At 47.2% G+C, this 25,549-nt stretch overlaps 1 long non-coding RNA gene across 1 annotated transcript in view; it reads right to left on the reverse strand.

Annotated features, from left to right (window-relative positions):
- LOC133221006 (uncharacterized) overlaps positions 1-25,005 on the reverse strand; it is a 179,765-nt gene extending 154,760 nt beyond the window's left edge. The window contains exon 1 of the long non-coding RNA XR_009727853.1: positions 24,937-25,005. This is a non-coding gene — a long non-coding RNA (uncharacterized LOC133221006). The remainder of the gene's footprint in view (positions 1-24,936) is intronic.
- Positions 25,006-25,549: the final 544 nt, after the last annotated feature.

Below are 25,549 nucleotides of genomic sequence, written 5' to 3' on the forward strand. Positions count from 1 at the left end.
TTCATGACTTCATTACTCTCCAGATCCCAAACCAGACTTCCCAAACTGCTAAATTCAAGGAACAAATACACATGCCATATCTTCTAGGGGAGAAGAGTGGGAGCGATTCACACCACTTAATAAATTGCATTGAAGATCTCTGATCCTGTGCAATGGAGACAATATCCAGTGGAGGTAGGGCAGGACAGATACATTGGTCTCCTATGCATGGCTTCTGTCATCTTTATTTTCTTTAAGGGTCATACAAGTTACACATGGTTTAATGGTGGACTTGGCAGTCCTGGGATAAAGGTTGGACTTGATGATTTTAAAGGTCTTTTCCAACCTACTTGATTCTAAGCATGAATACCCAAAAAGGTTTGTTTGAAAGCTGGATTCATCCCTTTAACACAGGACTTGCTCAAGAGGAGATGACTACAAACTCCTCCAGATCTCCCTTTTTAATGCAGTTGGCTTTCAAAAGCTCTCCTCCTCACCACACAGCCTGACGGGGTTAAACACCTCTGAGGAGGTTGCAGGGAGGAATGTTTTTAATCCCACTGATTTATTAAAATAGTCTAAAGATAGCCAGCTGCAATAGATAAAACTGCTGCCCTCTGCACTTCAGAGAGGTCCTCCCTGACCCAGCTCTGCATGGAAAACATTGCTAATGGCTTTGTGACCTCTGGGAGATGGTGGTACCTGCCTGGCAATTGCTGGCCAAATCCATCCTTCCTGCATCTCCCTTGGTTGTAGGGTTCATGGAGGGAGGTGTTGTAGGAGCAGTGGAGGTAGGCACGGAGCTCACTGAGCAAACTGCTTCCACAAGAATGCAGGCTTTGGCTGAGAGCAGCAAGAGCTAGAAACAACCAACCAAAAAGGATCCTGGCAAAGTGAGACAGAGGGATTGGTATTTTTCCCTAAAACTATTTATTTTGGGGTATTTATGCATGTGCAGATGTATACACTCATTTGGGGCCTCTACCTCAGGGTTTTGAGCAAGCGGAAGGTGTCCCTGCCCATGGCATGGGGTTTGGAACTGGATGAGCTTTAAGGTCCCTTCCAAGCCAAACCATTCTATGATTCTATCATTCTTTGATTTGATGATCTGGAAGACATAAAGGGAATTCATGAAGATTTTTCTGTGCTTCGAATCCCTGCTATAACCAGATCTCAATAGTGCTTTGCTCTCCCCCTCCCAGTTGCACTCCCTGGACCACCAGAAGAGCTCTGGCAAAGTCAGTGTTGCAAAACCTCATCCTTCAAGATCAGTGTTTGAGGCTGGGGAATGAGGCAAAAAAGGCATCTGGATTTCTACCCCACACCTCTCCTGCCTATAGCGAATGGTTGCAAGAAGTCAGGGTTTAGAGGTCTCTGCACTCCAGGCCAAGCCAGGGCTCTGCAGGACGTGACAGCTTTGATTTGTGCTTGTCCAGGGCCCACTGGAGACAAAAGACAGCATAAAGAGTAATTGAATGAGCGTGGCAGGCAGACCCAGCACCACTCTTATCAGCTGGGGGAGGCAGAGCAGATCCGAGGAGCAGAGCAGGTACCAGGAACCAGATCCTAAGGTTACATTCCTCACATACATGGGATTTCCTGCAGTCCCCCCTAAGTTTTCTTTGTAAATTGGATATCTCAAATCTGCAAGAAACAAATGAAAAGAGTCTTATTGAAGAAAAGTAATTAATTTCCTGAGCTGTATTAATGTACAAAGTAATACAGTATAAAGCAACCCTTAGCTCAAGCTAGAGGGAGTGTATTGTTTAACCCCCAAGAGAAGCAACGTTTAATTTAATTTCACAGATAGCTATTCTGCAAAGCCTGTGAGGGAGGAAACTCTTCCAATGCCACCGTTCCAAGAACTTGACACAATATAATTCATATTGCCATTGTACTAAGAGGCCTCAGGATGTTGCTCCCACACGTGGGCACCCAAAAGTGACCACAGAAAAACCCTCCTGTGGAATTCCAATGTAAAGACACAAAAGGGAAGCATGGAGAAGAGTGGTGGAATTGGTCAAAGTCTGAACACAAGTCTGTGATGAGCCAGGAGCCTGGTATCCCACGACCCTGTTCTGGCTGTTCCCTCAGGATCATAGTGTTCTTTTGCCTGCCTACTTTTATAAGGGTTAGGAGACAGTGTGTACATGAATGCTGGGTTTTGATATCTTTTCAGAGGGAGTAAGCATACAGAGAAAGCTACTTGCTATTGGTGGCCTGACTGAACATCACAGTCGAGCCAAGACCGAACAACCTCTTCCAGTGCTAAAAGGCATTGCTCTGCAGGGTAAAAGAGAGGACCTCCAGGTACCATTCACTCTCATTTCAGCTTCTCATCCATTCCAATCTTGATGGAGGTTGCAGTGAATAGCAAGATGTTTCAGTCTGCATGGACAGAAAGTGCCAGTAACGTCACAAGCAGCCTAAAACTATAGTCCAAACCCCAAGGGTTGTAGTGGTTCAGTGCTTTCTGGCAGAAGTTTAATTTCATTAACTCCCCTGGGCTCTGATCTAGCCTTAAAACAAAGTGAGAAGAGCCTTTTTCCCATGTTGTTCCCATCAGTCACTGATCAGAACTGTCATCTCTCACGCATTTAGTGATGGACTTGCAGAACTGACTCCCTCGTTCTCTCCTGCTGCTATTGCACACCTTTTCCTCCAACAGCCCACCAGCCAGACACTGCAGGCTGGGATGAGCAGCGATTTCCATCTCCTTTTCATGTTATGGTGATGATGACTGAGAAGGTTTGAGACTACAGCATGCCATCAACTGGTATGCCATCTAGCTAAATCCCAGTCTCATGTAACCCCTGGAAAGGGCACATTTAGCAGGCACAAGCTGGTCCTACAGCCCAGGGTATAGAGACCAGACACTGCCCTCCCCTGTTTCACAGGCCTGTGATGTGCTCTTCAAGCAGCTTTCACGGCAGCTTTTCACCAAGATCCGTGCTATGATCCCACCGGATAATTTGGATCAGGGTGGGACAAACTATCCCACATCAGTCACTCCATTGGAGAGGAGATACCCGAGGGACAAGGAGTTTACGGCTCAAGGGCTTCCACTTTGCTCCGCTAATCCCTTTCCAGTTCAACAGCTCTCCCATGGCACTTTGCCACCCATGAGCTTGTTGAGTGTGAAAGTCTCTTGCTTCACAGCTAGCTTTGCAAGATCTACGTTATTAGGATTTCAGAGAGTTGTTCCTGGTCCAAGATAAACAGAGAAACAAGCAGCCTTGTGAGACCGGTCTCCTGAAGGGAGAGACTTGAGAGGGTGGATTAGGAAATAAAAGGAGAAAGAAACGTGTAAGTCGTGGCCAAATTATGACTAAGGCGAAGATAGGATAACGGCTTTCGGGTCTTTGAAGGACGTAAACACCACAATGTGAGAGCAGATACAGTTCAACAAGATGGATGGGGCTGAAGGGAGAAAAACATTAGCTGTGGGTTAAGACAGGATTTGAGGCCACTGTGGAGGTTATGGGTTATTTAGAGGGAGGAGCAGAAGTCCTGTGGCTGTTGTCCATTTAACATGTATAGGAAGCTTGCCCAGATGGCGTGGCAGTGGCAGGCTGACCTGAAATCAGATGGGAGAAGCCAGTGAAAGGAGGGAGTTGTTCCTCTGGGATTGGTGTGGTTTCTGAGAGCAGGGCTTGGTTTACTTATTACACTCATGTAACCCCATGTGCTGGGCTGCACCCCAGAGCGTGAGCAGCAGTTGAAGGAGGGGATCCTGCTCCTCTGCTGTGCTCTGGGGAGAACCCCCTGAAGTCCTGATCAAGCTCTGGGGCAGCAGCACAAGAGGGACGTGGAGCTGTTGGAGTGAGTGCAGAGGAGGCCATGGAGATGCTGCGAGGGCTGGAGCAGCTCTGCTCTGGAGCCAGGCTGAGAGAGCTGGGCTGGGGCAGCCTGGAGAAGAGAAGGCTCCTGAAGGGGAGACCTTAGAGCAGCTCCAGTGCCTAACCTGGAGAGGGGCTTGGGACAAGGGCCTGTAGGGACAGGCCAAGGGGAATGGCTTGAACCTGCCCGAGGGGAGACTGAGCTGAGCTCTTAGGCAGAAGCTCTTCCCTGTGAGGGTGCTGAGGCGCTGGCACAGGGTGCCCAGAGAAGCTGTGGCTGCCCCATCCCTGGCAGTGTTCAAGGCCAGGTTGGACACAGGGGCTTGGAGCAAGCTGCTCCAGTGGAAGGGGTCCCTGCCCGCTGCAGGGGTTGGAGCTGGAGGAGCTTTAAGGTCCCTTCCAACCAGACCAGGCTGGGATTTTATGATTGTATGATAAATAACATGGTTAAAACAGGGCCACAGAGAGATCTAGATTTTGCTTCCAGGCTACCAAATCAAATAAAGTGAACTTAACACAGAGAAGAACCTCCCAGTATTTCCAAGCTCTAAAGTAAATCACCTGGGAGCATTTGTGAAACCTGCCTTCACAGCCAAATCTGTAGTCTAAGCTCAAGCATCTGTCAGCAGTTTCACAGGTAATATATCATGGTGAAAATGGCTTCAGCTAGAAAGTTAATGTAATACTGTAGGAAACAGAAGAATTGCTTTTGCAAAGCATTCGCGTTTGATCATGGGTATGTGGTTTTGAGGTGACGCCCCAGCTGCTTGAGCAATGGTTTGGCTTTGGATTCTCGGAATTACATTGCAGTTGTAGCACGTTTGCTTGCAGAGAAAAACTGCAAAATACAACAGTTTGACTTTGAGGAGGCAAATAAATGTCTTGGACGTGGTGTCAGCAGTCTCCCTACAGTAAGGAATGCCAAATCTAAACGGGGGGTAGAGGAGCTGCTGTCCCCAAGGTAGGAAACACTGCAGATGGGGTTGAACATCAAGATAACAAAGTGTCGTATCAAACACTGGCCAGAGGGTTTTCTACCAGCTATTAGTGTGCACATAAAGAGTTGCTTGCCAATTGCCAACCTCTTTAATCTTAGATTAAACCAGATTAAATTAGTCATGGTGGAATGAGAGAGGATGGAGAACTCCAAGGTGTTTGGGAAGCTGTGCAACATCCACCTTCATCTGAGAGCTATTCCTCATGGAAGCATGAAGCAGAGCTGTTTGTTAGCTCCATTTCAGCAACACATACAGGGAGATGTGGAGGCCAAGTTTACTGAAACAGCAGATTTGGGGAGACCACTGTAAGGCAAAGTATGCAGAACAAGGCAACAGAATAAGTAGCATCCTACATTAGCCTGCGGCAGGGACAGAAAACAGCTAACACTTCATTCTCGCTTCTCACCATCACATTTCAGGGAATGGGGCTCTGTGCCTTGAGAAAGCAAAGACTGGGCTCACTCTTGCTGCCAGACAGGTCCTGGCGGAGCCATATCCTCTCCTACATGTTGACAGGGTTGTGAATTAGAGGCTGTGATTTGATGTGAGGCAAAGAGAGCCTAGAATAGATTCTTTTCCTCACTGCAAAGGTATTAGCAAATTGTTTCTGCTTTCTACAGTCTGGGAAAAGAGCTGCAGCAACTGCTGTCCATGAGAGCAGAGCAGTTCCCTATAGCTTGGGGTAATGCAGTGCAATTCAGACAGCGTGGGAAAATCCTCCCAGTTACCCCAGAGAGGCGAGGAATAGATAGCTGGGGAGCAGGATGTAAGCCTTCCTTTACAGGAGGTCCTTAAGGGCAGGTTACACAAACATCTGTCAGTGGGGCCATCGGAGAGCTGATCCTGCCTCGCGGGGATGTAATGGACTACATGACCTTTTCAGGTCCCTTCCCACCCTCTGAGGCTGTGGGCAGAGGTGGGGGAAGGAGTAAATCCTTTCTGGCTATGTGGACGGATGTGTGTGTAAGGCTGTACTTGCCTGGGTACAGGCTGCAGCATCATGAAACTACAGTATAGGCTGAGACCTGATTTGAGTGTAGTTCTTTGGGTGTCATCGGAGTCTGCTGCCCTGTTCAGCTGCCTTTTGTGTTTTCCCATCTCTGCTGCATTAAGCATGGATTTAGACATGGAGAAGGTGGGCTGAGGCCTTCACAGAGGGAGAACTGAGGCAGGGAGGTCTTAATCTACAGATAGATTAGTGGAGACCACTGCAGCTTCCCTGGGGGCTGTGTTATCTGCTCCCTTCCCATGATAGGCTGGGGAACACTTGTGGCTGAATAGAGAGCCAGAACAGGACCAGAACTAAACACAGAGCAGGAAATTGGGGAAATCTTCCTACGGTTTAGGTGCTGCCACCAAGATTAAATGAGTTGGCTAAGATGAAGAACAGGATCTCTATGGCAGAATCACAATGCATCTTGTGACCCAAAGTCACAAAGTGTCTTGTGACCAAGGCTATATCCCTAACCACCAGATCTTTTTAAAAGGCACCCAAATGCTACAGGAGCATTGATCCAAAATTACCAAGGCTCTTGGAATCCCTTGGGACAGTTGGCTGGGATGTGTTACCTCTCTAGAAGCACTTCTAGCAACTACAGGAGAAACTTCTGCTGATTTCACAGGTCAGAATCATAGAATCAGAGAATGGTTTGAGTTGGAAAGGATCTTAAGACGATCCAGTTCCAACCCTTTGGCAGGGGCAGGGACACCTTCCACTAGAGCAGGTTGCTCCAAGCCCCGTCCAACCTAGCCTTGGACACTGCCAGGGATGAAGAACTTACAAGTTCTTTGGGCAACCCCTTCCAGTGCCTAGAAGCTTCCAGTATTGAATTTCTTCATTATATCTAATCTAAATCTCTGCTGTTTACGTTTAAACCCACTGCTCCTTGTCTTATTGCTACAGTCTCTAATGAAGGGTCCCTCTTCAGCATCCTTTTAGGCCCCCTTCAGACACTGAAAGCTGCTGTGAAGTCTCCACACAGCTTCTCTTCTCCAGTCCCAGTTTTCTTAGCCTGTTAAAAAGGGAAAATTCCTTTTATTGGAAATTAATGGATCATTAATGGATCATTAATTGCTCCCAGCCATCACTAATGGTGATCAGCAACAGCGTCTATGAGCTTGGAGTAGCCCCCACGCAGGTTCCACACAGGAGCTAGCTGAGGGTTCCCCTTAGATGGACAGGCATCCGGGCTGTGCGTGTGCCCTCACAGGGAAGGAATTCAGGGTGGAGCCCAGGGAAACAATCCCAGCTTCGTAGTGGTGATTAAAGCAGCCGTTAGATTACAGCACCGGATCAGGTCAGATTAAACAATGAGGGCAGATGACGGAAAGGAGCCATCTGTGCATCGCAGAGGGCTGGGATCATTGCGGGGACAGAGTGTGACCCGACATCCCACAGCCCATCGCTGTCACTGAGGCCACCGCTTCCTTCTTGCTTTGTCAGGTGTCACTGCAGCCTCCCCACCGCGACTGCAAGGAGTGCTCTGCCTAAATCTAATCTGCTTCAGATAGGAGAATACCCCCTGCTGTGGAAGGGGAGGTCCTGTCTGCAGTCCTCTTCCCTTTCTCTGCTTTACTTTTCCCCTATGGAACCGAGGGATGTGAGGAATGATGGGATGAAAGTGTGGCTTCCTCGGGACACTGGGCTGTAAGGGTGGGAATTTGACCATGGCCAAGGGATTGGGGATGGGCAGGAGGGTTTGTGTTCACAGTGAGAATAGGAAAAACAAGGAATTGCAGAAATGGGAGAAGCATTTTCTACAGAAACTCCTGCTGCAGTTTCCAGCTGCACTTCTCACCTTTTATTTCCACAGTTTCTGTGAACTGCTCCCTGGAATCATGAGGACTTGTCATTGCCATTCTCCAGCCTTAAGCACATATCCTGGAGGAAGATGTTAGATTTTAGAGGATATTTCCTACCTCCAAGGCTCTCCCGTGGTCTTCTGCACCCTGAGGCTCAGCCCTGGTGAACAGTGGGAAGATGCCCCAGGGAGTGGGAGGTCACTTTGCTCTGTATCTCCTTCCATTTCCTTCAGCCTGAATTTATTGCCGTGTTTATCCATCATCCCTGGTCCTTTTATTTGTTCTCCCTTACTTGGTTCTCCAGTTTCTGTGCCCCAGGAAGAGCTGCAGGGACTTGACCAAGGTACCTATGCAGAGCTGTCTGATGCCACTGGAGATATCCCAGGGTACCTGTGATGTCTACACAGGGCTAGGAAGACCCATGGGAGACCTGCATCCTTTAGGGTAGCAGCTGGGTACTTGGTAGGACCCTGGGCATCTCCAGTGACACTAAGCATGTCTTTGCTAGCAAGTTAATTATTTAATGTCTTTGTAAATTGATTTTGATAGCAATTTTTATTGGTTTTATTTCTTTTCCATTTATTTTGCAGTGTTAGCTTAGGTCATCCGAGGGAGGAATGGGATGGGGAGCAGCAGAGGCTGCAGATGCAGATATGGTATAACCGTCACCCTCCTCGCTCATCCCTCCCCTGGTCTAAAGTTGATCTCTAACTGTTGTGACAGCTTCATTCTTCGTGTCTACAATTGGCAGTTTTCTTCTGTCATTAATCATAACGACTCCTGGCTGCTGGCAGGAGCTGATAGATTGAGGCTGGAGCTTCCTGAGGAGCACCACAGGGGTCCCAATAGCTTTGAATTAGCAAAGAGGGCAAAAATGCTTCTCTAGAGGACACCCCAAGGAGGTGCATGCAGGAGATCAGTGAGGACATCAGTGATGACCACGATTAAGTCTGCAGTAGCAAAGACTTTCTTTCCTGAAGAAGAAGTAAACATGAGTTCAATACACGAGTTAAACACAAACTATCCCCTGTCCCACTGGTCTTTCCCATTTTCTGCAGGGGGAGCACATGCGGCTGCTTGTAACCCAGAGCTCTGTTGCTGTGGGGATTATCGACTGTGAGGTGGACTGGAAAAAGCCCTAATCTCTTTCCTGCCAAACTTTGTGCTTATCTGCAACCAAAAAGGCCACATTGGGGTTTTTGTTTCTGTTTTTTTTCTCTTCTCTTTGGGGACTTTGGTGATTTACGAGTTCACGGAGTTACAGCTTTTTGCTTTCTTCTTTTGCCACCTCCTTTGGCAGGGAGTGTGAGCCAGCTGCTCTTAAAAGGAGGATATCTTGCTTGGGGTCTCTGTAGATTCAACGTGTCTTTGGGTCTATCAAAATGACATAGAGGTGCTTTAGAATCACAGAATCACAGACTGGTTTGGGTTCAAGGGACCCCAAAGCTCATCCAACCCCTTGAGATGGGCAGGGACACCTTCCACTAGAACAGGTTGCTCCAAGCCCCGTCCAACCTGGCCTTGAACATTACCAGGGATGGGGCATTCACAACTTCTATACATTCACAACTTCTTCTTTAGATGCTTCCTAAAGCTCCAGGGGCCTTCCAGCTTCCATCTGGCTAAAGTGACAGTATAGGAAATGGAAAGATGTTGGCTGTAGAAGAAAATCAACAACTTCTCTCCTTTGGTGTCAGGACATGATGGACAAGGGAAACCTTGGCTTGCTTGAAATGGAAATGCTTGAGTCTTCACCCTTCAGCATGTACAGGGGTGAGAAGACAGGGCTGGGAATGGTTCCAGTCCACCAGAGAACAGAAATGGGCCCTTCCCAACCCTGTCCCACCATGCCAACACCAGCATCTTCCTCCAACTATCCCTGCATAGGTGGTAAGAAGTGCCTGTGGAATGCCCATGGCACCCATATCCTGTAGCTTCCTGAAACTGCCTCCTTGCAGCTATCTCCCCACTTCCATAGTGCAGGTATCATGGTGGAGTTTGGCTGGAGTTTAACTCATCCCTGACAGCAATTCCCCAGACACCATGCAGACACGTATGGACAACATGACACAAGACCATATTTGCCCTCATTGCTGCTCCCTCACTTCTCTGACACCTTGCAAAATGCACTCCTTTTTCCTTCCTTTCTCATCTTTTGACATACAGCCTGTAAATAATCCTTATGGCCATTTTACAGGCACCTTCTTACTCCAGGGCTTTCATTCTTAGGGACTGAAAGCCTAAGAGCTTAAAACACTTCGTATTCTCTCCCCTTTGTTAAAGTAGGCTTGTCCTGGCTGTTTGTTGTCAGATACTGAACTTTAGTCTTAGCCTGTGTCTCTTGGAACATGCATGTTTATTTAGTTTTTCTTCACTTTTGAGTGAAGCATTGCCTTGCCCTGGTGAGTGCGACACTGTGATTGATTGTGTTAGGCACAGATGTGAACTGAACTGATCTAGCTGCTGGGAACTATATGCTGGAAGAAAGAGCAAGAGGCAGAAAGCATCCCACTCTGGCCAGCAGGCACCATAGGATGTGCTTTAGATGTACCTTTCATCACATAATAAAAAGGGATTCCAATGGGATGTGCTGTGCTCACTGCTGTGAGGTAACTACACATGGATGACACCTTTTGAACAGCTTCAGCCAATGTCATCCTCTTGTGCAAGGGATTTATTGCTCTTGGGAGAGCGCCTTCAAGGTGCTACATGTGTAGATGTAGCATACACAGCGATCCCAAGGCTTTCAATAGGCAGTATGTCAGATGAAGCACAGAGGAAGGGAATTGGCTGCGGAAGGGTGGGCTGAATTTGTTCAAGATCATTGTTCAGAGCTGCTTGCCAGTGCTCTCTGGTCATGCCCTCTGCTTTCGGAAGCATCACATCTCAGCAGTTGCTCTATACCTGACTGTCCCTTACACACCTCTTACAAGCACTGAATGCAGGAGAAAACCCCTGGTGAATCAGGAGCAACTCAGACCCTTCAGATCACAAGAAGCCGAGAGGAAGGCCTAATGCATGGGGCAGCTTGGTTTGAACTTGCTGGTGTCTTGTCTAACCCAACCGTACTCCTTCAAAGTACACAATACTGCAGAGGCTTTGAGGCATCTTTCATCAAAGCCATCGTGCTGCTTTACATCCTTCCATAAAGAACATTAACCTCTGAGCAAGCTTTAAGTTATTTTCTCCCCTAAATCAAGAGAGTAGCACAAAGAGCTACTGTGGAGGACTCCTGTGTCCCCTTTATCAGAGGACACTTCTGCATTGACCTCAGAGCACAGAAAGAACTTTCCCATGATGTAGGCTGACTGAGATTTGAAGAGACAGCATAAAAAAGGGCAGAAGATGCAAGAAAATGTCTAGAAACTGCTCTTTTGGGCAGATGGAGGAATTGTCCTCTAAATCCTTCATGCTGGCTATACAGTAACCCGCGACTTTGCTTCTTTTTGCCCTATGACTCTAAATTTACCACCTTGCTGGAGGGGTAGATCTATCCCAGCATATCCCTGATCAATGTGATGCAGCATCTGTGAACACAGCTAGATCTCAAGTGAGCTTCATTAAAGAGAAACAACAAAGACTTTTGAAATGCTGGCTATGTCCAGAACCCCCCCGGTATATCCTCTGGTGTCCCTCCATCACTGCACACATTGTGGTTTCCTATTGCACTGGGATTTTCCTTTTTCTCCCCAAGGAAAAATCGTTATGGTCTTGTTATAAACTGATTTTCTATAGGACCAATTGCAGTGCTACACAAAAAAAAACCAGTATACATCTGCTGTTTGTTTGCAGAAGAGCTCATATAATATGACTAGCCATTTCCCAGCCTAAAAGGAGGCACCCATAGGGAGAAATTTGCTTCCATAACACTGAAACAAAGGAAAGAGCACTTATCTTGGGCTGATAAATGTCCTCCTGCATAGACAATGAGTAGGTAAGGTGAGAGCCAGGGTGTCATCTCTCTCTTTTGAGGGCACAGACTGGATCAAAGGAAATGTCAATAACCTGCTCCATCACTCAGCCTTCATTCCCATCCTGGAGGTGTCTCCGTGCTGTGGGCTCCTCTGGTTTTAACCTGGTGGATCCCTGAGGGTGGCAGGTAGGAGAGACGTTCACAGTTATTCTTTCAGCCTACACAAACCATTCCTGGGGTGGCCTGGTGCTAATCTGCTTTCACCATTTTCCCTCAGTGTGGTGCCAGGAGGGGATGATGAATCTCTCTGCAATAAACTGCCAATTCTTCTGTTGCATGTTTATCTGCCTGTGGCAGTTGCCTGATGATTTCTTTCTTATTTGGATGGAGCAGCACTGCAATAAATCATCCCCAGTTATCTTGGGGTTTGCAGTGACTGGATGCACCCCTTTTCTCCCCTCCTTGCCAACGAATTCAAACCACGCCACCTCCTGATCCACATAGTGCTCTGTCAGACAGAATGGGGTTTATTCCAGCTTTTAATTTGCTTAACATGTTAAGGCTGGTGCCAGATTCACTGCTCTGGTACTCAGCCAATTGCTCATGCTCAAACAAAGTGGGTGTCAATTGATGATATTCCTGCCTAACTTGCTGGGACAATCTGCACATCTGAGGCACTGGGGAATCAGGCTTGAGGCTGCATGAATTCAGCCCCTCACACTGTCAAATGACACAGCTGGGATGGTGATAGTTCACCAGGCTGGGCTCTGGTCTATTGGCACATCTGGATTGTGGCAAGTGTGGGAGGATGCTGCGTGATTTGGTAGATGAAGGCTTGGTTCATGGGAAAACACCTTTTCTCTCTGGAGAGGTGAAGGAGGATTTCTTCCAGAGGCTAATCATATACACAGAGCTTAAACACACCACTTCTTCAACCCCTTTTAAGGCACCCCAGGGAGAAATCTGGGCCCAGTCTTTAAGGAGAGGTCACAGAAACAAGTTTACTTAATGCTGTTCGCTGCTATTGCTTCTCTCTCCAGAGATTTTGATTGCAAGGCTGGTATCCTCGCTCAGGGCTGAGAGCCTGGACACAGTAGCGTTATAGTAGTGCTACAGCCACCGAAAGAGACCACTCTGGCTCTTCCTGCTGATCTCTGCTCCGTAAAGGCAGGTCTTTTACCTCCAGTGGGATGTGAGTACACAGATCAAGGGTCCAGTGATCAGCAGAAAAGGATACTAGCCAGCATGGTGTTTAACCCATGTGTGTAATTCAGCTCCTACAGAGAGATATTCTCTCCCCATCCAGCAGTTACTCCATCAAACAGCGGCTTATAAATCTGCTGCAACTTCTGGGTACCAAAATCAGCTTATGGGTAGATACAGGTGCCAGAATCTGCTGTAGGTGTAAGAGCCAGATGAATCTGGTTTTTCCCTGTTGGAGATGACTTGCTCAGGAACACAACATTACGCACACCTCTTACTCAGCAATCATAACATTATGTTTGTATTAGCCAGACACTTTTGGTGCTCACAGTCTGAGGTGTGGGAATACTGTTAAACCCATCGTTAACAATATTCCTATAGCTCCAGGCATCCTTTTTGGAAGACATTTCATGATATTTTCTATAATGGGGCCATATTTCACAGTCATAGAATGGTTTGGGTTGGAAGGGACCTTAAAGCTCATCCAGTTCCACAGGCAGGGACACCTTCCACTGGAGCAGCTTGCTCCAAGCCCCTGTGTCCAACCTGGCCTTGAACACTGCCAGGGATGGGGCAGCCACAGCTCCTATGGGCACCCTGTGCCAGCAGCCAGTAGAGCAATATTATCTCCAAGGGATTTCAACCAAACTAAAGATCCTTTTATCCTGGATCTGGGAGGTTGAAAGGGGATCTTTATCTTGGGAAGGTGGAAGAGGCTGCCCTCGCGTGGTAGCTTTAACGAAACATCCCTTTCCCACGCTTGGGGGATTCCCAGGGAAAGATAAGCTCTGGAGGGGGGTTCCCTGGGTCACATTTGCATTCAGACCAGAGGCACTGAGGATTGAAGAGAGGAGTGAACGGATATCCTTTTCCTAAGCTTCACACAGCTGCTGCTTAGGAAATAAGCACATCTCCAAGATAGCCTTCCAATAATAATAATAATAATAATAATAATAATAATAATAATAATAATAATAATAATAATAATAAAAACCCTTAAGCACATGCTTCCAACAAACCAAAACACCAAAACACTGAAGGAGTTTCACAAAGCAAAGCCAGATTCCATCTCAGTGATGCGGTGAAAGTTGTTCAGGTCACAGGTACCACCTTGTGTTCCCAGCACCTTCCATGCAACCTCTGCATTTGTTGCTGTTACATCCTGGTGTACCAGGTATCCAACCTGGCTCAGGTTGTCATAGGAACTGTCATGGGAACTGTCAGGGCTCTGGTACCTTTTTATCTCTGTCCCTGGAATAAGGCTCCAGCTTTAGGACTTGGTTTAAGAAGTTATTCTTTTTCCCTGCATCCCTAATAAAAGTTAAACAGCATTTCCATCCATTCCAATAGCAGGCACAGCATGGAACATGCCTTTGTGAAGGCATTGCTTTCCTCTGCCCTCTAATTCTGTCAGTGTCTGTGCTTTCTGCATTTGACCCCATCTGGGTGGATGGTGAAGGAGGACTGCCCGTGATGCTGATGGAGTTGCTGGTGTCAGCTTCTCTCCACTTACATTGCTGAGAGCAAACATGGGAAAATGCTTCCATAGAGACCTGGTCTGGAGAAAGCTCAGCTGTGATTCTTCCTCTGCAGAAGTCCAGAGAGGCCAGAGAAAGAGCTGAGGCTTGGGTTGGCCTCAAATGGACCACCGAGGTATCTGCAGCATTGGCTCTCAGGCATCTTTATCTGCCTGCATTGTCTGATGTTACCTCCTGGGAGCATGACCAACCAGTCTGGACAGCAGAGAAACCAGGCTGGATTCCCTCCCCACATCCACAGTGACTCTCTCCCTAGTGACAGACATCTGACCACCACAGGTACTGCTGACAGTGCAGCTGAGAATCTCTGTTCCCACCATGAAAGTGCTTGTGGCATCCCCAAGCAGTGCTTTGACAGCTTGCTTAGCAAGGTGGAGCAGCTTCTGTCCCCCTCCTCAGCAGCACTCTGCTGCCATGCTTTCCCCAGGGACCTCTCCTTTACATTCCCTCCCTTCACCTCCAGCTGTGAGATCTGCAGAGCAGCAGCTCACGACCACAGATGGTGCTGTTACAGGAGCTGTCAGCACCAGGGATGTGGCTGCAGGCAAACCGATGGCAGCTATTCCTGCCTGTAACCCATAGCTCCTTTCACAATGATGCGTTCTCCTCTCCACGGTGGTAGTCCTGGACTGAAGCTGTAAGGAGGGATCTCAGCTGTATCTTACACAAAAACCTACCTGTTTTCCTTCACAGAGGTGCCTGGTGGGGGTTAGACAGGATGAACAAGCAACACAGATGAATGCATTGCTCAGACTTGGTTGTGCTCACTAGGTGGCTGTTACCAGCTCAGTAGCAGGACTCTTCTGTGGCTGAGCTAGCTTAGGTCTACGTAAGAGGTAAAAACAGCAGGTGAAGGCATAAGGGTCCTTAGATGTTCAGGAACAGACCTTTCCATTCTTCCTCCTTTGGGACAAGGAGGGCTGTGCCCTACAGCCACTTCACTTGGACTGAAAAGCCTGAAGTGCAGGAGAATCGCCCTTACATAGGTGCTTTTGCCATAGTCTCTTTTATTTAACCTCCACCTTATATTTCAGAAGCAAGCAAGTCTCCTGCAGGTCCTTTGTTGTGTCCACCAGACCCAAGGAAATGTTCTGGATATGCTACAGCATCTCAAAAGGGTACCAGAGGGTTGATGCAGTTGCTTAAACACTGCTTAAGTTGCTTTAACACTGCTTAAATTGCTTTAACACTGCCCAAATTGCTTTAACACTGCCCGTGGTTGAGGTCCAGCTCACAGATGAAGATGCTTATGGTGTCTCCATGCTCACCACCAGGTGAGATTACATCCATGCGATCTCAGTATGATCTTCCATTACTGCCAGAGAAAGTCCAATCAATGCAGGTGCTGGGAGTGGTTGAGCACATCATTAACACCTACATTTGTTCAGCTGATTCTTTCCTGACCCTGTGGAGTCTGATTTTCAGAGGCTGTAATGGGAGCTCAGTTATCAGCTCTTGTGGAGATGCCTCTAAGTAGACACACACTTATGCCTCTCTCTGTGAGCTTAACACCCCCCCCTCCTTAAAGCCCAGTGAGACAAAGGCTATTCAGGACTATTTGGTGTATTCAAGAGATTTGGCAGCATATTTGAAGAGCTTGAACACACGGCAGGGCCTGAAACACCTTCAGGTTATGTATGGGACAGACACATTTGTACAGACAGATGCTGTGTCTGCCAGGTCCTAGTGCCCCTGCTCTCACCAGGCCCTTCCTGCAGGAATTCAGACTGCTTTTCCCACCACAACAGGGCGATGGGGAAACCCTCTGTGACTTTAAGCTGCCCATGCTTCAACCAGAGACCTTGAGAACCACAGAATCATTGAACAGTTTGGGTGAGAAGGGACCTTAAAGCTCATCCAGTTCCAACCCACTGCCATGGGCACGGATGCCTTCCACTAGAGCAGCTTTCTCCAAGCCCCATCCAGACTGGCCTTGAACACTGCCAGGGACAGGACGTAGACAACTTCTTTCCTTTCAACCTATATTGTTCTAGGAATACAGTATTTTACACATGTCCCACATTCTAGGAGCCCTTACTAAGCAGTGGCTTCAGCCCCACTGGGGTGTAGTGTGACTGTCTTCTGAGCAGGTACAACCTGAGGCAGGCATAGGAACACCCACAGCAACACACCTGAAGGTCTGATGGGAACTGGTCATGACCCAGACCACCAGGAGCAGCAGGCAGAGGCTGTAACTGTGAATAACCATTTGTTGTTCATCTCCACATCCCAAAGGTCTTTCCTGCAACGGCTCCCAGGCAGACATGGAGACTTGTGCTGTGCTTTCCCTGCAGTATGAAGGGGTCTGGTCTCCACTGGTTACCCAGGTATAGAATCATAGAATAGTTTGGGTTGGAAAAGACCTTAAGATCATCCAGTTCCAACCCCCCTGCCACGGGCAGGACACCTCACACTAAACCATCTCACCCAAGGCTCGGTCCAACCTGGCCTTGAACACTGCCAGGGATGGAGCATTCACAGCTTCCCTGGGCAATGGGAAGCACAGTAATGTCTTCATTTCATAGGTAAGGGGAACTGAGGCATGGGAGAAAGGTTTGGCCCAAGAGCTGGGAGTAAAACAAATGAACCCTGAGGTGCTTGTTTGATGATGCTGTAGTTACTGATACTGATTTTTGCCTTTGTTGAGCTCCTGGGTTCCTTTCACTAAACCCATGCAAAGATTTACTGGGAAAACAGAAATTTGCAAGTTTTCCAAACATCCCAGCAGGGCAGAACCCACATGAAAGACACCTCCTTTTTCCTAGAGAACTGCTCCAAAAAAGCCTACTTTTAAGACACTTTTTAATCATTAAGCAGATTTATATCTGGACCTACAATCAGTCTTGGGGTACACCATGTCCTCTCAGTTTCAAGTCACCACAATGACATTAAACAAGGATGCTGCTGTAAATATATTAATGTCTGAATCATACTGCAATGTTGATGTAACCACCCTCATCAAATATGTTTTGTGGAAGGATTTTTCCTCTTCCATTTATCCGTGAGTTGATTCCACACAGTTTAGTGCCCCATGTTCTGGGAGCCCACGTTACACACCACCCTTGTCAAGGGTACATCACTCTTTTCCCTCTGTTCACCATCAGAGTTTTACAGCTCAGGTCTTGCTCTAACAAGTTCTTTCCACACTTCCAATGCTTTCCTTGCTAACTGTAAAATCTGAATTAAGAGTTAATACAGATCATCACGGAGAGCACCTCGCTCAGCCTTTCTTCAGTCTCATGTCCCCAGCAGTATCCGTGTCTCCATTAATCGAGGTTAGAGAGAAGGATTGCATCAAATGGTCTTTGGGAGTTGCTGAGGGGAAGTCTCCTCTTCCATTCACACTGGATTTGGCACTAGGCGTGATTTAGGAAACCGGGCTCTTTGCATTGCGATGTGCAGCCAGCTGAGGGCAGGAGAAGCCCATGCATTAAGGCGAATGCGTGTGTGTGTGTGTGTTTGTGACTGCAAAAGAGGAGGAGAAGAGGGAGGGAAGAAAACAGCCCTGCCCTGAGCATGCTTTCTGCAGCAATTCCTCCTGTTTCAAAGCTCCATGACTGAGTCTGGTCCCCAAAGAAGGACTAGAGGGAGGCTGGGATAGGGGGTGGTGATGTTGAACACCCCAGAGCTGGAGCTATAGAAGAGAACGGGTGCTGATATTATGCACTATACCAGTCCCAAGCATGAAGAGGAGTCCACACAGACATCAAAAGTCACTCTCCAAAGACCCTGGGCTGGAATAACCCTGCTCATAGACTCAGGCAGGTGAGGGACCACTGCAGCGCAGCAACTGGTGGATAATGAGCTCCCTTCAGGCAGGCAGATGGGAGATGACATCCTTGTGTTTCCTATTCTGATGGAGGGATGCTGTCCAGGCAGCAAGGAAGGTTTCTGTGATGGGCAATAACTGTCATTAAGCTGTTCCTGCTGACAGTGTCTATGGCCATTCACCATGTACACCACAATCCTTCACATGACTCCCTGGGTGTGCTGGGGAGTTCAAATCCCCTTTGCAGCGGGGCTGAGATCAGGGCTGTTGAACAGCACCAGTTTCCTTCAGACCCAGCTTCACATCCAGCCAGTCCTTGATAGTTTGCTGCAGCCTGAGATCTGCTCTCTGAGTCCTTCCTGCCCATCCAAAGCTCTTAATGGCTTTTCATCATTCAAAGATTTGAAGATACATTACCTAACACCACTATGCCATGGCCACCCTTGTGTCACACATTACCACAACCTTAGATCACTCAGTTTCTCCTTTGTCAGTCCAGGACACAGTCTCCATAGGGTGATAAGGGACAGTGTCACACTGGGACATCTTTTGATAATGATGTCTTCAGACCTTCCCACTCTGATGAGTGGGTAGTGCTAGCTGGAAAACCCAAACATTAGGGGGAAGTGGTAATGCTGCAGGGACTGTGATGACCTGAGTGCATCCCAGGCAGACTGCTTGTACACTGGTGATAATTGGGTTTACTCTGATCATAGAATAATAGAATGGTTTGGGTTGGAAGAGACCTCAAATCTCACCCAGTTCCAATGGTCTGCCACAGGCAGGGACACCTTCCATTAGAGCAGCTTGCTCCAAGCCCCTGTGTCCAACCTGGCCTTGAACACTGCCAGGGATGGGGCAGCCACAGCTTCTCTGGGCACCCTGTGCCAGCACTTCAGCACCCTCAGATAGGAAGAACTTTTTCCTTATATCTGATCTAAATCTCCCCTCTGTCAGTTTAAAACATCATCCCAGCTTTGCACAGTTCCAAACTAACCTGTGATGCATCTGGTGACAGCGTGTCTCTGAACCCTTGCCTTTAGTACTTGCAGTATCTCACGGTCCAGTCAGTCCTATTGCTTAGATAGACTCCTGTTTCCACTATAAACTTCCTTTTGCTCACTTCTGCATGCTTTTTATTATTATTTATTATTGTGCCTTGTATCAAAGTTAGGCAGGAGCCTTCATGGCTTTCATTTTCTGCTTAAGTGTCTCTAAGCACAGACACGGTGTTCTGAGATGCACCTACTGTGTTTTCCCTCGGGAGTACTTAATATTGCTTCATTCCAGTTGGTTTTCTCCCTGTAAAATAAGTATTACTGCTCATATAAGAAAAACAAAATACCTTGGGGTAGCTGACAAGACTTTTCTCCCTCTAGACCATTCACATGGTTCATAGAGCTTCTGCAAACGTATTGCTTGTCTCTTCAGGTTGGATTGATGGACACAGCTATGTCATAACCTGGACAGAGAAGTGGTGGGGCTTCAGCATTCCTTTCCCTTCCCAACATGATGTACAGGAAAGGTGTTTAACGTTTGCTTCTGTGCCCTTAATTTTAAGCCTGACTATTAAAGGGTTTTGGTGGGTTTTTATGAGTATCTTTCTCTTAGACTATTTTTTGCCTTCAGAATTGGTTTGCAAATCTCATTTTCCTTGATATTTGTCAAAGCATGTTTGCAGGAGCCTTATAGCTTCTTTTCGTGAGTGTTTTCACCTGAGCAGGAAGCAACAGCGTTTTATATCTCTGACAAAACATGTTCTTTCTCCCAAATCTTATGCTGCGACTTGTCCTAATTAAGAAATCAACCTAAATGAAAGGGGTTGAGTTTGCCCCCAAAGCTCTTTCTGCAACCATTTTTCACCATTCATCTTATGTACTGATGCAAAAGCACATTGTCTTGGAAATACCATATTTTGAATGCTTCATGCAGCATTCATATTGCCTAATTTTACCCACCTACAAGTTAAGCAGCTATATTTTAACCAACTACAAAGGTGAATCAGAGGAGTGAATTGAATTGATTGATCAGTGCAGATCAGCCCTCCTATTACATACAAGGGCTGGAGTGATGTTTGATATTGGCTAGCAAAAACAGTAGTCATATCTATATAACAATATATTCTTATAAGAATATAAATATATTCTTATAGAAATATAAGATATACATATAAAAGTTATGTATGAAGAAATGAATTGGTGTTTGAACCAAATACAAAGGCTAACTGCAATACTAATGTAACCAGAGCAGTGCAATAATATGTGCTTGAAATGATTTGTGTGGTCAAAACTAGCATAATATTTTAATGTCTTAGCTAGAATTGCTAAGAAATTGCTATGAGAAAGTAAGACAAAGAAGAATGTTTAAGAAGGGGTGGCTGTTGGGAGCTTTCTGGGCAACTTTTCTGGATGCCCTGAGGACCTCAATGGGAAAAAACTCCACATATTCTAACCCTTGACTTCACAGAGACAATCTCATTGTTTTCTGTGATGAATTGTAGCATGACTGGCCCAAGCTACAGCTAGAACAAGGTGGGCTCATCAGATCTTTTTAATGCTTCCCTGTGTCTGATGGACAGCATCCCACCCAACAGCCGAGCTGATGAACACCAGACTGCTTCTGAGCTTTCCTCAGTAGTCAGGCTTGGAAATCTCCACACATTCTGTGACAGAGGTTCGCTTCCCCCAAATCTCTGTTTTTGCCAAGACCCGGTGTTTCAGGGTATTTTTGCAGTGAGGGTGGTGAAACACTGGCATAGGTTGCTCAGAGAGGAGGTGGATGCACTGTCCCTGGAGATGTTCAAGGCCAGGCTGGATGTGGCTCTGGGCAACCTGATCTAGTTGAAGATGTCCCTGTGCATTACAGGGGGTTGGACTGGATGAGCTTTGAAGGTCCCTTCCAACCTAAGCCATTCTATGATTCTCTGTCCCACCAGGCTTCTGGAAGCTCTGGGAATGAAATGATCTTGGTCTCATCCCATCTTACACTGCCCAATACACAAATGTGATGGCAGAATTTCCCATGTAAAACATCCCTGCACAACCCAAGTGGGGCTGCATCCTGGTGACTGAGCAGCTCAGCACAGTCAAGTGTCCAGACCCATCTCCTTGAAACCCCTCTGCCAGCCAGCACCCAGGGATAGCTCTCCTAAGGAATATCATTTGCAGGCACAACACACTGCAGCAGCTAGCACTTGTAACATGAACCCAAATACCTATGAAAAGCAGTCAAGCCACAGCCCCAGAGCTGCTTGCCACCACTTCAGGCATGACTTACACCTATCCTGCATCCCTAGTGGTTTGCAGGCAGGGAGAAGGACATCTGCATGACCTGAATGTGCTTGGTTAGTTAAATCACCTTGGTTAGTTAAATCACCTCTAGCAAAAAACGTGCTTTCTCTGTTAGCACAACACAGCTAACTAACACAGTCTGTTAGTGATACAAGACTGGTCCCCAGTGCTGGAAATCCTGTGCTTCATTGAAGAATCCAGTCTAATCACTGCAGAAGGGGTTAAAAAGCCACTGCATTCCTCTCTTCGAGTCCTTTTGAGGATGCAGGGTAGGGATTTCTTAAAGCAGAGAGCTCAGCCATTCAGCAAGAAAAAGGGTAATAAGATCCGTGCAGCCAGCATCCACAGCAAAGAGAGAAACATGTGTAAGTGTTTAAAACTGGGGCCATTGCCCTTTCAAACCATTTACCAATGGAGGGCAGAGGAGAAAGGCAAGAATAGGGACCAGGTGAATTCTCCTCCTGGCAAAGGAAGCCTGGATATCTTTTTTACACAGATCCTCTTGTTCCAGTCCAGGGATAAGGCTCTGGGCTTATCACAGGAATGCTCAAGGCAAAGCCATCGGGACCTGCAATGCGGGAGGTCAGAGAGCACGGTCTGATCATGGGTATGGGTTTGAGCCTGCAGGCAAAGGGCAAACTGCTCGGATTAGAAACAAAAGAGGAAGGATTTTTTCTTTTTTCTGTTTGGATTCACTTTCAAAAATCGAATTAAAAAGAAAAAAACAGAAGAACAAAAGAACGAAGGAAGAATGCCCGAAATACAACAAACACAGGAACACAAGTCTGCCTCTGTTTAGGGCCTGGCTGGAGATGAAACCCAAACGTTTCTGAATTAGAATAAACCCAACAAAGTGAAGGACATTGTGTTTTGATGGGTTTCATTTTATCCTTTGATAATTTTTCATTTGTATCCAGCAATGACATTTCATTCGGGGCTCTGCCTCAGTGCACATTTTATTCTGGAGCTTGATTTCACGCTATTGCTGCATACATCAGTGGCTCCAGAGATTCGGTGACTTGGTCCTGCTCCTTAGCAAATAGACACGTCTGCGGTGTGCTTTGCTGTAGATACTTTCACAAGCCATTTCCCCATTGTGCAGGCTCATAAGTATTCCTCCAGCATGGCTTTTTCTTCCATAGGAAAAAACAACAGCAGTGAAACTGAGAGTCAGGAACAAGTAAGCGATTTGTCAATGGCATCTTTGGACAATTAAAAATCCCTGCGTCTCTGCTTGTTTTCTCTGTCCTCAAGAAGAATAGAGAAAACTGGAGTACAAGGAAATGTACTTGCTGCTCATCTGACTTAATTAAAATCCAGGAACAGGGGGAAAATTGCAGAAGTGCTTTCATCACTGTTGGCTCCAAAGCAACCTAAGCAACTGATACTGATGTCAGCTGGGAACGTCAGGGGTACAGTGCGTCTTGGCTTGAGCAGAGGGAATGGTTTAGGTGATCTTGCCAAAACCCTCTGCTTTTTGATGATCTGTTTGTTGCTGGTTTGGAGATGGGGTGAATCTGTCTCAAACCATGAGTTAAGTGTCCTGTGTCTCAGTTAATGCACCAGGAAAAAGAAGATGCAGCCTTGCAGTACTTGAAGGGGGCTACAAGGATGCTGGAAAGGGACTCTGCATCAGGGACTGTAGTGATAGGACAAGGGGTGATGGGTTCAGACTGAAACAGCAGAAGTTCAGGTTGGATATAAGGCAGAAGCTCTTCCCTGTGAAGGTGCTGAGGCGCTGGCACAGGGTGCCCAGAGAAGCTGTGGCTGCCCCGTCCCTGGCAGTGTTCAAGGCCAGGTTGGACACAGGGGCTTGGAGCAAGCTGCTCCAGTGGAAGGGGTCCCTGCCTGTGGCAGGGGTTAGAACTGAACGGTCTAAAGGTCCTTTCCAACCCAAGCCATTCTAAGTTGGGGCTGTTCAGCCTGGAGAAGAGAAGCTGCATGCAGAACTCATAGCAGCCTTCCAGTATCTGAAGGGGGCCTATAGGGATGCTGGGGAGGGACTCTTCATTAGGGACTGTAGTGACAAGACAAGGGGTAATGAGTTCAAACTGAAACAGGGGAAGTTTAGATTGGATATAAGGAGGAAGGGTGTAAGGGTGCTGAGGCACTGGAATGGGCTGCCCAGGGAGGTTGTGAATGCTCCATCCCTGCCAGTGTTCAAGGCCAGGTTGGACAGAGCCTTGGGTGATATGGTTTAGTGTGAGGTGTCCCTGCCCATGGGGTGGGGTGATCTTAAGGTCCTTTCCAACCCAAACTATTCTATGATTCATGAGTCAGGGTTCAAAACCCCATGTCCTCTTTCCAAGAGGAAATGCTGAAAAGGGTGTGTTTGATGCACAGCACTCATTGTACAGTGAATGCACACAAGAGGTGAAGGTTTGCAGGAGCCTCTTTCTGTCCTTGCAGCTTTACCTTTCTACAGGGGACCAGCAAATCTCTTACATTATTATCAGGATCCTATTCAGAGGAAGCAATTTCTTCAACTTCTCTGGCCTGGAGACCAACTTCTGTGGTATAGAGGACTTTTGAGATTGTAAATCCAACAGCAACCTCCATGGCCCAGCCTAAGGGTTACGCTATCCTGAGGCTCGGCATACTGCCTCACCTCTGGAAACACCACCTCTGAGAGATGCAGTGGGTTGTGAAACACATCTTCTTGGGGATAAGTCTCTACACAGTGGGATATCTGCTGTATTACAACATTCAGAGCCAAGAAGGGGAGAAAATGTTAGTGGGAGAGGAGCAAAGCAGATACATAACACATGGGAAAGAGCTGTCCCTCCCCACTAATGCAAATGTTCCCTTCAGTGTGTCCCATAGTGTTTGTCCTCCCTGAAGTTGAAAATATCTCCAGGAACAGCTGCTTCCATCATTTCCCTTTGAAAACAGTCATGTATCCAAGAGGCTGCTTAGGGAGTTTTTCCCAGACACCTAATATTTTTACTCCACAATGTCACCCATTAACCTGTTAACCCCTCTCATGTTTTCTGAATCATCCCACTTCCTCCATCCCAGGCTGCCATCGAGATCTTCCCTTAGTCATCTGCATTTGACCAAAGCACATTGCTTGGTTCTTCAGGGATGCAAAGCTGGCTTGAACCCAGATTTGTAGCTTCAGATTCTCCCCCCTTATCTACTATAAATTGACCCAAACCAGTTTTCTTGAGCTCATGATTTCTGTTTCCAACCTGAAGAACAGATCCTGTGCTCAAAGCATGTTTCTTCTTTAGATACCACTACTGTGCTCCTTCAGAAAAGAGCCCTGCATATAAATCATAGAATTATAGAATGGTTTGGGTTAGAAAGGACCTTAAGATTGTCCAATTCCAGCCCCCTGCCATGGGGACACCTCACACTAGACCGTGTCACTCAAGCCTCTGTGTCCAACCTGGCCTTGAACACTGCCAGGGATGGGGCAGCCACAGCTTCTCTGGGCACCCTGTGCCAGCGCCTCAGCACCCTCACAGGGCAGAACTTACATCGAACCTTATCTCCAACCTGAACTTCCCCTGTTTCAGTCTGAACCCATCACCCCTTGTCCTATCACTACAGTCCCTGATGAAGAGCCCCTCTCCAGCATCCTTGTAGCCCCCTTCAGACACTGGAAGCTGCTCTGATGTGTCCACACAGCTTCTCTTCTCCAGGTTGAGCAGCCCCAATGTTCTCATCCTGTCTCCATATGAGAGCTGCTGCAGCCCCTGAGCATCCTCATGGCCTCTTCTGGGCTTGCTCCAACAGCTCCATGTCCTTCTTATGGGGAGGACACCAGAACTGCACACAGTGCTGCAAGTGAGGTCTCACAAGAGTACAAGAGAGGCTCAGGATCACCTCCTTTGACCTCCTTCAACCACACTGGTTACAAGCAGTGGGATCACAGTCGCAAATGGCTAATGCCAAAAAGTGAAATTCCTTTTGGCTGAAATGACAGAGGATGGTGCCTGTGGGCCAGGGAGTGGTGTGTTGTGCTGTTGTAGTTCAGCTTTTGCTGTTCATTGTGGCTGTGATTTACAGCCTGCTGATGGGTGTAGCGTGGGTACTTGGTGTTGTACTCTATCGAGAAAGGCAATCTGTGTCCTGAAGAAATGACCATCAAAACAGAGAAGCCAATCTGGAAAGAGGGAAATCGTTTACCCATTCTGTTAAAATCAATCCCCTTGAGTTCTGTAATTGATAGACACAAAACAGGCTGTGAACCCGTAGCCAAGCAGGGATCTG

This window comes from Neopsephotus bourkii, unplaced genomic scaffold (assembly GCF_033783945.1).
Source record: "Neopsephotus bourkii isolate Nb327-2 ecotype Australia unplaced genomic scaffold, CSIRO-AGI_Nbou_v1 NB_1505, whole genome shotgun sequence".
In the NCBI taxonomy this organism is placed as follows: Eukaryota; Metazoa; Chordata; class Aves; order Psittaciformes; family Psittacidae; genus Neopsephotus; species Neopsephotus bourkii.